The sequence below is a fragment of the Notamacropus eugenii genome, chromosome 5 (genome assembly GCF_028372415.1).
Source record: "Notamacropus eugenii isolate mMacEug1 chromosome 5, mMacEug1.pri_v2, whole genome shotgun sequence".
Taxonomy (NCBI): Eukaryota; Metazoa; Chordata; class Mammalia; order Diprotodontia; family Macropodidae; genus Notamacropus; species Notamacropus eugenii.
Window position 1 is genome coordinate 345,896,209 of NC_092876.1, and position 6,000 is coordinate 345,902,208.

Below are 6,000 nucleotides of genomic sequence, written 5' to 3' on the forward strand. Positions count from 1 at the left end.
AGTTATAAAAAATATTTTAAAAGCAAAATTATAGGCAAAAGGAGGATCAAAGAAAGGGCAGGAAACAATGACCAGTCAGGACCCTAGAAGACTGATGATGAAGCATGATTCCAACCTCTTGCAGTGCAGGTGATGAACTATAGGAGTGGAATGAGATACAGATTTTCATATTTGGTCAGTGTGTGAATTTGTTTGCCTTGTGTATACTCATTTATTACTGGAGAATGTTTTTATTGGAATAAAGAGTTGAAGGGGAGGGTAATAAGCAGATAGTGATTATGACTAAAAAAAGAAAAAAATCAATGAAATTTTTCAAATACACAGAAGGAAGTTCAGAAGAGGGCACAATTAGGTTATTTAATTTTATCACATTAAATTTAATATATACTTTAAAGAAATTGTATATAATAAACATCATAGACTTTGAACTGTGAAAAATTTTAGAAGCCATAAACTACAATTGCCTTATTTTATAGATGAGAAAACCAAAGCTGAGAGGGATCAAATGACTTGCTCACACAACTGGCACATATCTGAAGGAGGATTTGGACTCAGGTCTTTCTGACTCAAGTCCCACTACACTACCTAGCTGGATTCATGGCTTCATAGACAATCCTCTTTTTTTCTGTTCTGCTCTTTTTATATGGGAATGTTCATGGTTTTTTTCATAATTTTTTTAAAAAACTTATTTTTTATAAAAGAAGGAATATGGTCACTCTTTGAGGTAGATAAGATAATGATGATCTATAATGAAGGGATCATATAGCTCCTCAAATTAAGTACTGTCACTGTTTCCTACAGCTAAAAGAATGATCCTTGGATTTCAAAGGATAGAACATGAACAAGAAAGTTGGAATGCAGTATAAGTGAAATTATCATAAGATATACCTAGCTGTTTTTGATGAGATCAAGTTACCAAGGTATAGATCACACTACATAGAGTCACTGTCACAGGTTTTTGAAAATTTGTTAATAGAAGTGCCTCAGACTGAAAGTGAACAAATGTCCTGAAGTTCAAAAAAGGAATGAAAGGTCAGTGAACTTAATTTTAGTTCTTGGAAAAATTTCAGAATTTATTTTTGAAGAGATAGTTTATGAGCATTTAGACAAGGAAGTGATCACCAAGAGCTAGCATGGGTTCATTAAGAATAGGTCCTAGATCTAACCTTATTTCCTTTTTTGATAAAGTTTTTAGACTAATGGATTAGGTTATTCTATAAGCATAGTGCACTTAGATTTCAGCAAGGCTTTTAACAAAATCTATCCTATTCTTGTGGACAACATGAAGGATGTAGGCCATTGAGAGTACAGTTAGGTGGATTTGAAACTGGTTGCATCACTGAACCCTCAAAACTAGATATGAATGAAGAGATGACCTAGTGTCTGTGTTATTCAACATTTTTACCAATGAATTTGAAGAAGTTATAAATGATATATTTGTCAAATGTATATATGACACAAAATTGGGATGAACATTAACATGTTGGATGACAAAGTATCCAAAAAGATATTTATGGGCTAGAATAATAGGTCAAATCTTTAGGATGAAATGTGGTAGAGATAAATGTAAAAATGCTATATTTTAGTTCAAAACATTAATGATACAAAATATAGAACAGCAATACAACAGTTCAATCTCAGTGGATGGTATGCATACTCAAGCCAAAAAGGCTACATTAAGAAGATGATAACTTGCTATACCCTACCCTGGTCAAACTATAGATGGAGTATATTTGGTTCTTAGTGCTGCATTTCAAGGAGTATCTCAAAAAGATAAGCATCCATAATTGTGAGACATCTTGAGAACATGCTGTCTCCAAATATTCAATGGACCATACTGTAGAAGATAGTTTAGACCTATTTTGCTTAGCTCCAGAATTCAGGAATAGGATCACAGATCTGGAGCCAGGAGGGACCCCTGAAGAAGTCAGGTTAAAGAACTTGCCCAAGGTCACCTAGGGTCAGTAAATGGCAGAACCACAATTCAAACCCAAGCCTTCTGACTCCAGAACAAGCCCTCTTTCCATTGTGCCATGATGCCTTTATAAACTCTGACTTCCTCCCTGTCTCTGAGATTCTATTATTCTATATGTGGTGTTTTGCTCCCCTGTTTTCTACTTAGCATTTTCTTTTTAGATTTTTTTTCAAATGAAGATCTGCCTTTTTTTCCCTCCACCCAATGAGAAAGCAGGAAAAATAAAACCCTATTACAAATATGTATAGTCGAACAGAAAGAAATAATCCTGCATTAGCCATGTCCTCTCAAAAAAATGTTTCCATGTGCACAGTGAGTCCATCATCTCTATATCAGGAGGTAGATAGCCTGTTTCATTATGAGTACTCTGGAATCATGGTTGATCATTGATCTAAGACTTTCAAAGCTGACTGATCTTTTTTTTTTTAAATTATTTATTTATTTATTTAGTATTTTATTTTTCTCCAATTTACATGTAAAAACAATTTTTAGCATTTGTTTTTAAAACTTTGAGTTCCAAATTCTCTCCCTTTCTCCCTCCTCACCTTCCCACTGAGAAAGCAAGCAATTCAATGTAACTTATACATGTGTATGAAAAACATATCCATGATAGTCATGTTGTGAAAGAAAACATAGACAAAAAAAAAAAACTCAGGAAAAATAAAGCTTTAAAAAAGTATGTTTCAATCGGCTGACTGATCTTTCAACATTGTTGTTATCGCTTGAATTGTTCTCCTGGCTCTGCTCTTCACATCTGTTCCCTTCATATTGCTTCTATTTAAAATTTTCCAGAGGCACCAAAATTCTTTATCTGCTCTTACTGCAATAGAGGGAGCCATTCATTCTACATAGAAAACCTAACTGAATTAGCAAATTTATTTTTCATGCTGAGCTGACCTTTCAAATAGTACTGGCCATCAGTACTACTGATGACAAAACGAAGCAGATAGACAAAAGCCTGACTAGGTCTCCATGATCTCTCTAGAACAGTACCTAAGTCTGCAGTCTGAAATTGGCACAAGTATTTCAAACCTGCTTATTTGTCTACAGCATCTTGAGAAAAAGAGATTCAGGGAACAGAGGCAAAAGAAACGGAAAGATCAAACCCTGGGTAACAGGTCTAAGTGAGTAAAACTGGGCTGTTTTTCCTAAATGGGTTGAAGCACAGCATTGTAAATCTCAGGATTTATACCTCCAAGCCATAAGAATGGTCCCTACCCCAGCTTCTGGGATAAGAACTCACTGTTTGCCAAAAAACTGCTGAGAAAACTGGATATTGTGTCCGTGATAAAGGTCTCATTTCTAAAATATATAGAAAACTGAGTCAAATGTTCAGGAATACAAGTCATTCCCCAATTGCTAAATGGTCAAAAGATATGAGCAAGCAGTTTTCAGAGGAAGAAATTAAAGCTATTTATAGTCATATGAAAAAAATGCTCTAAATCACTATGATTAGAGAGATGCAAATCAAAACAACTCTGAGGTACCACATCGCACTTATTGGACTGGCTAACGTGACAAAACAGGAAGATAATAAATATTGGAGAAAATGTGGGAGAGTTGGAACACTAAATCATTGTTGGTGGAGCTGTGAGCTGATCCAACCATTCTGGAGAGCAATTTGGATCTATGCCCAAATGCGCATACCTTTTGGCCCAGCAATACTGCTTCTAGGACTGTATCCCAAAGAGATCATAAAAATGGGAAAGGGTCCCACATGTACAAAAATATTTATAGCAGTTCTCTTTGTGGCGGCCAAGAGCTGGAAATCAAGGGGATGCCCATCAATTGGGGAATGGCTGAACAAGTTGTGCTATATAAATGTAATGGAATACTACTGTGCTATAAGAAATGATGAACATGGGGCGGAGCCAAGATGGCGTAGTAGAAAGACGCACATACACATAGCTCCGAACCCACAACCCATAGAACAATTACAAAGAAGTAACTCACGGCGAATTCTGCACCCAGAGGCCACAGAACATTGGAGCGAGGGAGATTTCTGTTCCAGAGAGACCTGCAAACCTCTCGTAAAAGGTCCTTCGTGCTGCGGACTGGGCGCCGGGACTGGGAGCTGAGTACAGCCCTGCCGTGGCCGCGGCACCGAGAGGAACAGATCCGAGCGGGCTTCAGGGACGGGATCTCCAGCCGCCGCACAAGTACCTCCACCCACAGGTGACGGGGGTCTGTGAGAGAGTCCCTTTGGCGGGTCGAGGGGGGAGTGGGGTGCCCCCATGGCTCGGGCCCCCTAGGGAGACAGAAGCTGAGGGGCAGCGGCAGACCAGGGCTCTCCAAGCAGGCAGGAGCCTGGATCCATTGTTGAAGGTCTGTGCATAAACTCCCTGAGGGAACTGAGCCTGAGAGGCAGCCCTGCCCTCAACTGAGCATCTGAATTTAATCTCACACTGAATAGCAGCCCTGCCCCCGCCCAAAGCCCTGAGGCTGGAAGCAGCATTTGAATCTCAGACCCCAAACACTGGCTGGGAGGATCAGGAGGTGAGGTGGGTGTGAGGAAAATATTCAGAGGTCAAGTCACTGGCTGGGAAAATGCCCAGAAAAGGGAAAAGAAATAAGACTATAGAAGGTTACTTTCTTGGTGAACAGGCATTTCCTCCCTTCCTTTCTGATGAGGAAGAACAATGCTTACCATCAGGCAAAGACACAGAAATCAAGGCTTCTGTGTCCCAGCCCACTCAATGGGCACAGGCCATGGAAGAGCTCAAAAAGAATTTTGAAAATCAAGTTAGAGAGGTGGAGGAAAAGCTGGGAAGAGAAATGAGAGACATGAAGTCAAAGCATGAACAGCAAATCAGCTCCCTGCTAAAGGAGACCCAAAAAAATGTTGACGAAAATAACACCTTGAAAACTAGCCTAACTCAATTGGCAAAAGAGGTTCAAAAAGCCAATGAGGAGAAGAATGCTTTCAAAAGCAGAATTAGCCAAATGGAAAAGGAGATTCAAAAGCTCACTGAAGAAAATAGTTCTATCAAAATTAGAATGGAACAGATGGAGGCTAATGACTTTATGAGAAACCAAGAAATCACAAAACAAAACCAAAAGAATGAAAAAATGGAAGATAATGTGAAATATCTCATTGGAAAAACAACTGACCTGGAAAATAGAGCCAGGAGAGACAATTTAAAAATTATGGGCCTACCTGAAAGCCATGATCAGAAAAAGAGCCTAGACATCATCTTTCATGAAATTATCAAGGAAAACTGCCCTGAGATTCTAGAACCAGAGGGCAAAATAAATATTCAAGGAATCCACAGAACACCGCATGAAAGAGATCCAAAAAGAGAAACTCCTAGGAACATTGTGGCCAAATTCCAGAACTCCCAGGTGAAAGAGAAAATATTGCAAGCAGCTAGAAAGAAACAATTCAAGTATTGTGGAAATACAATCAGGATAACACAAGATCTAGCAGCTTCTACATTAAGGGATCGAAGGGCATGGAATAGGATATTCCAGAAGTCAAAGGAACTAGGACTAAAACCAAGAATCACCTACCCAGCAAAACTGAGTATAATACTTCAGGGGAAAAATTGGTCTTTCAATGAAATAGAGGACTTTCAAGCATTCTTGATGAAAAGACCAGAGCTGAAAAGAAAATTTGACTTTCAAACACAAGAATGAAGAGAACCATGAAAAGGTGAACAGCAAAGAGAAGTCATAAGGGACTTACTAAAGTTGAACTGTTTACATTCCTACATGGAAAGACAATATTTGTAACTCTTGAAACATTTCAGTATCTGGGTACTGGGTGGGATTACACACACACACACATGCACACACGCACACACACATAGAGACAGAGTGCACAGAGTGAATTGAAGAGGATGGGATCATATCTTAAAAAAAAAAATGAAATCAAGAAGTGAGAGAGAAAGATATTGGGAGGAGAAAGGGAGAATTGAATGGGGCAAATTATCTCTCATAAAAGAGGCAAGCAAAAGACTCATTAGTGGAGGGATAAAGAGGGGAGGTGAGAGAAAAACATGAAGTCTACTCTCATCACATTCCAC